Source organism: Oncorhynchus nerka, linkage group LG1 (genome assembly GCF_034236695.1).
Source record: "Oncorhynchus nerka isolate Pitt River linkage group LG1, Oner_Uvic_2.0, whole genome shotgun sequence".
Classification (NCBI taxonomy): domain Eukaryota; kingdom Metazoa; phylum Chordata; class Actinopteri; order Salmoniformes; family Salmonidae; genus Oncorhynchus; species Oncorhynchus nerka.
Window position 1 is genome coordinate 3,591,002 of NC_088396.1, and position 12,334 is coordinate 3,603,335.

The window sequence follows — 12,334 nt, forward strand, 5'->3', positions numbered from 1 at the left end:
GATGACATGTTTATAGTTTTTCCCTCTTTCTCTCTCTCCCTGTCTTTCTTCCTTCTCCGTCTATCTCCCTCTGACACTCTATTTTCCTCCCTCTCTCTCTCTACACCCATCTTTCCCTCTCTTCCTCTCACTCTTTTTCACCTATCTCTCACTTCTTATCTTTTTCTTTTTATTCTCTCTTACCCATCTTTACCTCTTTTGCTCTCTCTTCTCCCCTCTCTTTTTCTCTCTTTATCTCTTGCTCTCAAATGTAAAGGAGAGGTCTCAGACAGGTTTAATCTGAAGCTGACAATTTACCAAACGCTCTGCCTTGGCTCCACTTTGATCTGAAGAAACTTTGGGAAATTCTCCCATCCACACCCGATCACCCCAGCCCCCATCAGCCCCTGCTTCATTAGCCGACCTTTAGCTGCCACACAACAATTAGGCCTGTCGGGCACTATAGCTCCGCTGTCTATACCAAGGAATAAATCCTGACTAATGATTTGCTAAAAAGACCTGACAGCGTGTTACAGCTGGAGCTGTAATTTAATATAAGCTCTAACAAGCCTTTGAACGAGTGGAAGAAATATTTCATAAGCTTGATGCAATTTGGTGGGAGGACAAAATGAAAATAATGAATGCGCTCAGATTTTAACATGTAATTAACTAGGTTTCCAACCAAATTGCTGATAGATTTTCATTCCAATATTCGAAAATCTGCATAAAGAAAATATGCGCATTTTCCCATCAGTGGTGTGTTTCCACCAAACAGACTTGCTGTTCAGTCCATGATGTAGTGCACACAATATGTACTTTTTCACTTAAGTTTTCATGTATTGTATGAAATTCTAAAGCTCAATGTATTTCCATCGCAATTTCAACTCTACCGATAGTTTTGCCACAAAAACTGTTGTTACATGTGTTTCCTCTGGTCTTGGCATGTGCACTCTAGCGAATAGCTCGCAGATACAGTGCGGCAGTGGCGATGTTAGTGGGGCAACCTTCCCCCCAACCTTCCCCCTATCTTGGTGGGGCAACCTTCCCCCAAACTTTTTGAAGGATGTCAGCAAGCCACTACACAACACAACACGAAACAATACATTAATTGCACTGTAACAGTGACCGACAGTGCCAACAAACTGTTAGGGCCTACATAAAGCTGTCCCAACAGCAAAGCTTACTTTTCAGAAACATTTAGTGAATCCTTACTGCTACATCTGGCTATCAGCGGAGCCTTGTCTGGCAGCAAAATAGTTCATTCAGCCTCATTTACTGCCTTTTGAAAAAACAGCTGATATGGCTGACTTGCTTAAACAAATGTGGTTTCTACTGACAATTGAGATGTACAAACTATGGCATAAGGGGACAACGAGCGGATAAGAGGCAATCCGTAATTTCGATTAAGACATTAATGAGCGAGCTAGGAAAGACGTGGTCAATTTAACTATTTGTTTAGCACTTTTGAAATGTACAGCAACAAAATTCAGAACATGGGTCGTTCTTACAGCATTCTCCCTGTACACCAAGTCAGAACCATAGGATAAATAAAGGGGGCATGTAAGCAGACATTGAAAGCTCCTACAATATTTGATGATTACATTTCTCTAAAACAGGCTATAAGCTACATGTGCACCACCAAGTCAGAACAGTAGGCTCAATTATGAGGGGGAAAGGGACATGGGCTACTAATAGCTTACTACACAACATACACTGGGAATAAGGGCGCCGCAGGAGATGGCTGCCGTTTTACGGTCCCCTGACCAATTGTGTTATTGTGTGTGTTTTTTTCGCGTTATTTGTAACTTATTTTGTACATAATGTTTCTGCCACCGTGTCTAATGACCAAAAAGAGCTTCTAGATAACAACAAAGTGATTACTCACCCCGTACTGGAAGAATACATTTTCTTTAACGAGTCGGATGGGAAGATTTACTTCAGACACACAGCAAAGCCCTCATCCCCGTAATTCACAGGAGAAAGAGACAGAGATATCGGGGACGGCGGTCTGGGTGCCTTGTAAGGATCCGACGACGAGTGGGTAATCTGCCTTTACCATCGGTCCTATTAGCCAACGTACGCTCATTGGATAATAAAATAGACAAGCTATGAGCATGTATATCCTACCAACGGGACATTAAAAACTGTAATATATCTTATGTTTCACCGAGTCGTAGCTGAACGATGATAAGAATAACATACAGCTTGTCGGTTAAATTTATTTTCTGCAAGATAGTACAGTGGCCTCTGGTAAGATAAGGGGAGACAGTCTATGTGCACTACAGTTCAAAAGTTTGGGGTCACTTAGAAATGTCCTTGTTTTTGAAAGAAAAGCACATTTTGTGTCCATTAAAACAACATCAAATTGATCAGAAATACAGTGTAGACATTGTTAATGTTGTAAATGGCTATTGTAGATGTAAACGGATGATTTTTTTATGGAATATCTACATAGGCATACAGAGGCCCATTATCAGCAACCATCACTCCTGTGTTCCAATGGCACGTTGTGTTAGCTAATCCACGTTTATAATTTTAAAAGGCTAATTGATCATTAGAAAATCCTTTTGCAATTTTGTTAGAACACCGGCAATCTGTTGTTCTGTTTAAAGAAGCAATAATACTGACCTTCTTTAGACTAGTTGAGTATATGGAGCATCAGCATTTGTGGGTTCGATAACAGGCTCAAAATGGCAAGAAACAAATACCTTTATTCTGAAGCTTGTCATGATGTCAGTGATCTTCAGGTTGGAGCTCTAGAAAGACGCCCGAGTTCCCTACTTGGAGTTCCGAGTAGGATGATCGTTCTAAACCTATTTTCCCAGTCAGAGCAAATTTTTATTATCTTGAACTCACTAAAGATTGAGATATCCCAGTTCTGAGTTTCCAGTTGTTTGAACCCAGCAAAAGTCATGCTGGATTAACAGCATGGCCAATGTTGAATCTTTATCCTTTTAAGCTCGGAAAAGAGACCCTTAAACCCAGACTTGGATACACACACCCACTCCACTGAATAGCAGGCCGGGGATTGCATTGCAATGTTTGCAGTTAGCCACTGCTTCTTTCCAATCCACTCATTGTTGAATTTGCAATTTTCAACTTGTTGTGTAATGTTTATGTCTAATGACCTTGAGCCTTCTTTTGGATGGGCATTTCGGATGTAACTCTATTGCAAAACCCAAGGGGCTTGAATTTTCAAGCTCTACCGTAGATTTTGCTGTGACGTAGTGACCCCTTGAGTGACAGAACACTATGCCAATCAAAGCGCAACTAGAGAACATTACCAGCCCCTACGCTCAATATTTTCCGCTGGCTGTCACACCAACCACAGAAAGCACTGAGCTAGGCTGAAACATCTGCATTTAGGAGCTGCCTTACTCAAGAAAGCAAAAAAAGAGGCCATGTTTGAATGGTCACTATTTATTTATTTATATATATATATATATATATATATTTAGCTAAACATGTGGGGTTCAGAACAAGTGGGGCTCTACTACACCTGTCCTGAATGTCGGGTAGCCACTGCAGTTCGGGTAGGCTGTGCGGGTAGGCTGTGCGGGTAGGCTGTGCGGGTAGGCTAGTCTACATGAGGAGATTATTATAGATAAGAGCGAGAATATATATATTTGTCAAACGGCAGTCAAGCATCGATCAACATGTCAACAGAATCAGATGGTCAATATTTATTGAAAAAGAACATCAAGATCACGGTGCACTTCACCACCCTGTGAAGTTCATCGTAAGTTATTTCATCTGTAGCCTAATTAAACTGCATTGTTTCCCAAATAGTCGTGGGAGGACCACACACCATATCATCACGTAACTCCAAGTTTAGTTCGATATGATGGTTATTCTATCAATATTTGCACATAAAGATGTTTCCATAATACTTTTTAAATACATTTTACAGACACAAAATTAACCCACCATGTCGAACGAACATGTTGTCTGTGGGCATTTACAAAATTGTACCGAAACGTCCTGTATCCATCACAGCAGTCATTTTTTTTATAATGACTTTCCTCGCATACAAACTGTGGATGGAAACGTGGTGGCTGATGGCTTTTCTTTTTATTAATTGCAAATAATAACAAGCGCAGACACCGAGACACAGACGTCGACAGCAGCTCATCAGACGTCGTTCCTTTCTCCCCTGCATGTTGAGTAGGCTAGATAACACCATTGTTTCCTGCCATTTTGTAACCTTTTACATACCATTTTCTTTATGTCCCTGGCGTTTTTAACAAGATTGATGTTCCAGTCTGAGAAACATCCTGTTATCCACAGAACATGGTGGCCCTTGACAACCAACTTTTTAATACATGGACAATACACAATTAAACTAATGTATTCTACCATGGAAAATCATTCTGGATGTACTTAATCATTATGCTATATCCATATGTTATAGCTCTGTCTCTTTTAGTGTCAGCCTGTCTTCATCTGTCTTATACCCAGTCAAACTGGCTTTTAAACCATACATTCCCAAGTACTTCAACTATGTAAAAACACACACCAATTAGGACCTTCTGAAAAACAAACATTTAGTTACGCGAACCAGCCAGACTAATAATGTCGCATTTATGAATAATAATTCCTCTTTTGTTGGTAATGAAATCTGCTTGTCCTAAGAGGTAGAGAGCAGGGCAACAGAGAGTAAGAAAAGTTTTTGGCACCCAAAGTGGCCAAAGCGACCAAAATAATGCAAAACATGAAACACCAAAAGATAACCCGATATCATAAGCAGGACATCTAGATCAGAGTGATGTCACAGGGGCCAGAAAATTAAAGGAAATAAATGATGAATTGGACCAAATTACGTTGAAAAAAACTATCAAATATTAAAATATATTTCACATTGACATCAAGGGTACACAGAGAGTAATTGCTGGGCTGAAGTGATAATCATTTCCTCCATTTAGTGTAACAGTAATACAAGACTTGTCAGGGGTGTGGAGTGAAGAAGATCCCTTGCCCTCATTACCCCATGGGGAAGAACAGTGTTTCCTGGCCCCTAATCACAACAATATTTAGCCAAATAAGATCATTATGATAATGGTGATGCTGATAATAAGGCACATTTTCCTTGTTTGTTTCCTAGTTTGGGCATATTTATGTTATATTACACTGATGAACAAACGGACAGTCCATTTGATTGTATCCCTGTCTTTGATTTTGGTAGCGGAGGATGGGGATGTGTGCTTTGAATTCATCAGGGATTGAATTGAGATGAGGTTTGAATATTTAAACAAGGCCCTCCTCTGAGCTTGTTTTAGGAGATTATAGTTCTCTTTTTATTAGGATCATCTAGAGGAAGTAATTACCTGGGTTAGTTAGACTTGTCTAAAGTAGGTTACCACCGGTTGAAGTTTGGTCGTATTGAATTCCTCAGAACTCAATTGGTTTGGTAGAGTGTACTTGAGACATTTTATAGACATTTTATTATGAGCCAATATTCCCTGTAGAAGGCATGAAAGTTAACTATTTTTCAGTCTATCACGACTCAGGAAATGACCCAGATGCAGACACAGGAGGTGGATAGTACAGTTCTCAGATGATTTACTGTAAACACGGGGGAAAAGGTCAGGTCGAGGACAGGCGGGGGTTTGTGTTCAGCTTAGAGTCGGGCAGGTACAGGACGGCAGGCAGGCTCGGGGTCAGGGCAGGCAGAGGTTCGTAATTAGGTCAGAGTCAGGCAGGTACTAGACAGCAGGCAGGCTCGGGGTCAGGGCAGGCAGAGGTTCGTAATTAGGTCAGAGTCATGCAGGTACAGGACAGCAGGCAGGCTCGGGGTCAGGACAGGCAGAGGTTGGTAATTAGGTCAGAGTCAGACAGGTACAGAACGGCAGGCAGGCTCAGGGTCAGGGCAGGCAGAGGTTCATACTTAGGTCAGAGTCCTGCAGGTACAGGACAGCAGGCAGGCTCGGGGTCAGGACAGGCAGAATGGTCAGAACCGGGAAAACTAGGAAACAGAACTTGAGAAAAAGGAAGACGGTAAAGCACGCTGGTAAGACCTGACAAGACAAGCGGAACTGTCAACAGACAAAGAGAGAACACAGGTATAAATGCACGGGGATAATGGGGAAGATGGGCGACAAGATGGGTGGAGACCAGCACAAAGACAGGTGAAACAGATCAGGGTGTGACACAGTCTATTGCTTATAAACTTTTCAGAAGATGTACTGTGCAGGTGAAGAACCTGATCTCATGAGCTAACCATGTTCACCGGTTGCAAACATTGGATTTTGAAAAGTCTAAATATGACGTCTCAGAGGCAATATGAAGAGGTTGGCTCATCAAAATTACGACATTTGCGTTTCAGAATTATGACTTCAAAGACGCAAGGACCTTGGCTGAGGTGCCATTGCATGTCTAATAGAGCAGATTGATAAGGAATTTAAAGGCACACAGTTTATTTATTTGTGTCTATATCGGGGACTTTTTTTCCTCACTGGTCTGTTTTTGGTTCTAACGGGGCACTTAAATAACAATATTGCATCTCTATATTTATGAACTCTAGGGCCTATACCAAGAGGTCTGGACCATTACAACACAGGGGGTAGTGCACTTGTCCTGCATCCACAGGGTTGTCAAGCCCCGCTTTGTCTGTTCCCGTACAATCGCTACAACCATATTTACCAAGAGACGTTCCTTGGGCCTCGTCTTAACAGACACAGGCCTGTGTGGCCTATCCAGCAGACGTCAGACAGCAGGGGTCTTTTCCTTTTGAAACCTCTCCCCCTGAAGTAAATGAACAGCCAGTGATGTTGACATCTTCGATGCCCGGCCCTGATCAAAGGCCAGATCGCCTATTACAGCAGAGGGACATGAAATCCTCGTCACAAGGCCAAACATGAGGCCCGAAGCAGCGCAACAGGTCAAGTAATTATCAGAAAGTGTGTGTAAGATGTTTTGCTGTTTTGCAACTGCCACGACGCCAGCGATCCCGTTTTGAACATTTTATTATGCCTATTATAGGCACAGCATTCCCGGCGAGGAGCGGGTGACATGGAACGGTCGCCACCTCAGACAGGAGAGAAAAAATACGGAATTAATTTGATGATGAATAAGTGACAGTCATTCCTGTCTTTTAATGCATCTCTCTATCCCTCTCTCTCTCCCTCGCTAATTGCACCGTCAACAGCTTTAAGCACGTTGGGGAATCACTGGCAGAGATTACCAGTCTCTCTATGCTTTGTTGAGGCGTTATTTGCATGGTAATTAGTCGATGGCAGTACGTATTCTAATGTATTTATTCTTTCACAACCAGAGGTACATAGAGAGAGGGATAGTGTGTAAGAAAGAGAGGGACCCATGCATTAATTAGAGTGATCAGAGCATTCACTGAACTTTGCCTTGATGTGTTTATTAAATTAGTACATCATTGACAGATGAGTCTCTTGTTTCCTCATTGTCATTCAATCTCTTCTGTTTAAGTAAATCCGGATCTCTTTTCCAGCTCCAACACTTCTCCACCAGTGTCTCAATCCGTATATGGCCTTCTAAGGAACATGCTGCACAGGTTATAGCCTATGTATTTAAACTGGTTTGAACACATGTAAGTCAGGGCACAGAGCAGAATCCTGCACACCCAGTAGCCCTCCAGGAGGAGAGTTCACATACAATCAAATCAAATTGTATTGGTCACTTACACATGGTTAGCAGATGGTAATGCGAGTGTAGCGAAATGCTTGCGCTTCTAGTTCTGACAATGCAGTAATATCTAACAAGTAATCTAACAAATTCACAACAACTAGCTTATACACACAAGTGTAAAGGGATGAATAAGAATATGTACATATAAATACATGGATGAGCCATGGCAAGATTCAGTAGATGGTGTAGAATACAGTATATATATATGAGATGAGTAATGTAGGATATGTAAACATTATTAAAGTGGCGTTATTAAAGTGACTAGTGATACATTTATCAAATGTATTAAATTGGCCAGAGATTTGAGTCTGTACGTTGGCAGCAGCCACTCTATATTATTGACGGCTGTTTAACAGTCTGATTGCCTTGAGATAGAAGCTGTTTTTCAGTCTCTCGGTCCCAGCTTTGATGCACCTGTACTGACCTCGCCTTCTGGATAATATCGGGGTGAACAGGCAGTGGCTTGGGTGGTTGTTATCCTTGATTATCTTTCTGTCCTTCCTGTGTCATCGGATGCTGTAGGTGTCCTGGAGGGCAGGTAGTTTGCCCCCGGTGATGCGTTGTGCAGACTGCACTATCCTCTAGAGAGCCTTACGGTTGTGGGCGGAGCAGTTGCCGTACCAAGCGGTGATACAGCCCGACAGGATGCTCTCGATTGTGCATCTGTAAAAGTTTGTGAGTGTTTTAGATGACAAGCCAAATTTCTTCAGCCTCTTGACATTGTAGAGGCGCTTCCCCCTTCTCCACTACTGTCCCATAGATGTGGACAGGGGGCTGCTCCCTCTGCTGTTTCCTGAAGTCCACGATCATCTCCTTTGTTTTGTTGACGTTGAGTGTGAGGTTATTTTCCTGACACCACACTCCGAGGGCCCTCACCTCCTCCCTGTAGGCCCTTTCGTCATTGTTGTTAATCAAGCCTACCACTGTAATGATTTAAACCAAAGTGAGTACAACACAGTATTCATTCGTGCTTTACAGTACTAACATTCTTTAAAAAATGTATGAATATCAGTAAATATAACTGAGAGAAAAAAGTAAAATATGACCCCATTATCCACCAACAGTGAAGAATCGGTGGTCTGCAAAATGAAAGCTTAACAAAAAACACAAAAGTGTAGATAGAACCTTGGCACTTCACTGCTCCTTGACAGAGTGCCTATCAAACTGATGGAGAAGCCGTCTCCCTCCTCTCTTCTTTTCCCTTCTCCTGGAGGGTCTGGGATAGGACAACGGAGGAACCAGCGTGGTCCCGTTGTGTTTGTGCACACACACACACAACACACACCACCCCAGCCTATAACACTACAGCAGAAATCAAAACTAAAACACCTCCTTATTGTCTGCCTGTGTGTCCATCCCGCTCCCCGAACACAACTCGAGGTGGAACAAAGGGAACAATCTATGTGTGTGATAGAAGCCAACAGTTGGTAAGAGGTTTGAGATGAGTGCGTGGAGTGGTGGAGGATGCTATTTGCCTAGAGAGCGCCTGAGGATGCGGGCCGGTCGGTGCTGGTGGTGGAATAGGCCTGTCAGCTGGCATCCAGTGATAATTGCTTCCCATGGCAGGACCCCACCGGCCCGGGGAAGAACAGCGCGGCGAGGAGGTAGAAGCGGCCCTGGAATCCCATCTCCACAACAGCCCCAATCATAATTGTTTTGTGAGGGATGCAGAGACGTGTTGCCAATCTGCACGCTGGGCCTGGGCTCTGATTGACACTCATTGACCGGAGAGAGCAGCGGAGGTGGGAGGGAAGGGTATGCTGCTGCAGATTATGGGCCTTGAGTATCGCAGCGTTTGTCACTCAGAAAGGTGGAGATGAGAAAGGGGGAAGTGGGGAAAAAAGGTAGAGGAGAAAAGATGGAGGAGAAAGTAGGGGATATGTTTATCACAGCATGTGTCACTCAGAAAGGAGGAGAGGAGAGAGGGAGCTATTCAGGGAACCGTCATGTGCTGTAATGCTGCTTTATAATTATCCATATATAACAGCATGATTCATTTGATATGCATCTATATTCTTTAAAACATATTTTCTCCTTAATATCCCAGGTGAATTATCAGTTAACCTTTTACACCGTATACGGATTCAAAGTGGCAGATTTGGTCACTGACAAGTGCCTAAATTTGAAAGCTGTGGCTGTATAGTAACATGCTATAAATTACATCAGAGCTCAGGCTTTGCATTTCACAGAGCTGTTTGGGTATTGACTGATAGCCGATCTAAACTTGAGCACCTTGCTCTACAAGAAGTTACCCACATCCCTCCCGCTAATTAGGCAACATTTTTGCAACATTTTTGCTGAGAGTAAATGCTGTAAATTAAGATGAATCTATGTATTTTGAAAGATGGGAGATTGAAAATTAAAATAAACACCACTGTGATGTCATATCAGCAAACCAAACACCCATGAATTAAAATGTCCACTACACACTTCCACAACATATAACTCGTAATATACAGTGTCAATGTTATGAAGACTATGTTTGATGTACAGTTACAAGATGACATGGTGTCATACCCTGGGTTGTTCTGAACATAATGAGTCTGTTTGTCTAATTGTGAAGAAAATGCACTGTGAAGCGCGCACCGGAATGCACACGACATCTTTCTATGCGGAGCAAAATTATGACCTGTTTCTCTGACTTGCCGTGTGAAAGCCTCACTGTAAGATCATATTTTATAACTTAGCTAGTCATGTTGGCAATAGAACAAGCTTTCAAATGATGCCCACCTGACCCAGATTGTGATTTATAATGGGTTGTTTTTGGATTGAGTAAACAACAGTAGTTGCGTGATGACGGGGATGCACAACAACTAACACAACAACTACAAGTGTGTTTGCTCTAGGTTCTCAACGGCAAAGCTAGGAGAGCTCAAAAAAGCACCTTATAAAGTTTAAGACTCTTCACTGAGTCATAAAAGTGCATTGGAATTGCTTAGGAACTGTGCAGACTTTGGAGAGGTGTGTGGCCACTAGCCCTCTCACTCAAATCCATGTCATTTTTTTGGGGTCTAATGTTGCACCAACCCCCAGGAATATTCTTATCACGTTACTGAATGTATCCAGAGTATTTTCAGATTTCGTTATCAACAATTGCGGCGAAAAGTACAGTAAATGTAAAATGCACATACAGTTGAAGTCGGAAGTTTACATACACCTTAGCCAAATACATTTAATCTCAGTGTTTCACAATTCCTGACGTTTAATCCAAGTAAAAATTCCCTGTCTTAGGTTAGTTAGGATCACCATTTTATTTTAAGAATGTGAAATGTCAGAATAATAGTGGAGAGAATGATTTATTTCAGCTTTTATTTACAGGTATTTCATCACTTTCCCAGTGGGTCAGAAGTTTACATACACTCAATTAGTATTTGGTAACATTGCCTTTAAATTGCTTAACTTGGGTCAAACGTTTTGGGCAGCCTCCCACAAGCTTCCCACAATAAATTGGGTGAATTTTGGCCCATTCCTCCTGACAGAGCTGGTGTAACTGAGTCAGGTTTGTAGACCTCCTTGCTTGCACATGCTTTTTCAGTTCTGCCCACAAATTTTCTATAGTATTGAGGTCAGGGCTTTGTGATGGCCACTCCAAAACCTTGACTTTGTTGGCATTTTGCCACAACTTTGGAAGTATGTTTGGGGTCATTGTCCATTTGGAAGACCCATTTGCGACCAAGCTTTATCTTCTTGACTGATGTCTTGAGATGTTGTTTCGATATATCCACATCATTTTCCATCCTCATGAAAACATCTATTCGTGAAGTGCACCAGACCCTCCTGCAGCAAAGCACCCCCACAACATGATGCTGCCACCCACGTGCTTCACGGTTGGGATGGTGTTCTTCGGCTTGCAAGCCTCCCCCTTTTCCCTCCAAACATAACGCTGGTCATTATGGCCAAACAGTTCTATTTTTATTTTTTCAGACCAGAGGATATTTCTAAAAAGTACGATCTTTGTCCCCATTTGCAGTTGCAAACCATGGTCTGGCTTTTTAATGGTGGTTTTGGAGCAGTGGCTTCTTCCTTGCTGAGCGGCCTTTCAGGTTATGTCGATATAGGACTCGTTTGAGTGTGGATATAGATACTTTTGTACCTGTTTCCTCCAGCATCTTCACAGGGTCCTTTGCTGTTGTTCTGGGATTGGTTTGAATTAAAGTATTTGAATGTTTAACACTGATTTATGTATCTGATCATTTGCCATCGGATCATTTGTTTGCAGGCATTGTTGAGCACAGTGCTCAATCCATCAGCAGTAACTGTAGGATTTACAACAAGCATTACAAGATTGTGTATTTGCTTCTAACAAAAGTGGAAATGTGGGAATGGATCGTCAATTCTCTCTACTTTTGGTTATCCTCATAAAATATACTTACATTTGGAGCAACATTTTAAGTTGTATTAGTTCTCAAATTTGTGGGTGAATAAAATACAACATTCTTTGAAACTATTTATTATTGTTGTTGTTTTTTTTGGTTTTTTGTCAATTTGAAATCACCCAAGAATATTTTTTTTGACAGTTGAGTGTGAAAAATTCCAATGAAATTCCAATTAAATGTACCATCTTGTTCCACATTCACTCATTTTCTGTCTCCTGTTCTTTTGTGCAATTCCACCCAAAATATTTTCCATAGGCCCTTAACATCAATCAATATTTAGGTTATAAACCATTTGCATTTCTTAACCATTTGATTGTTTAAGA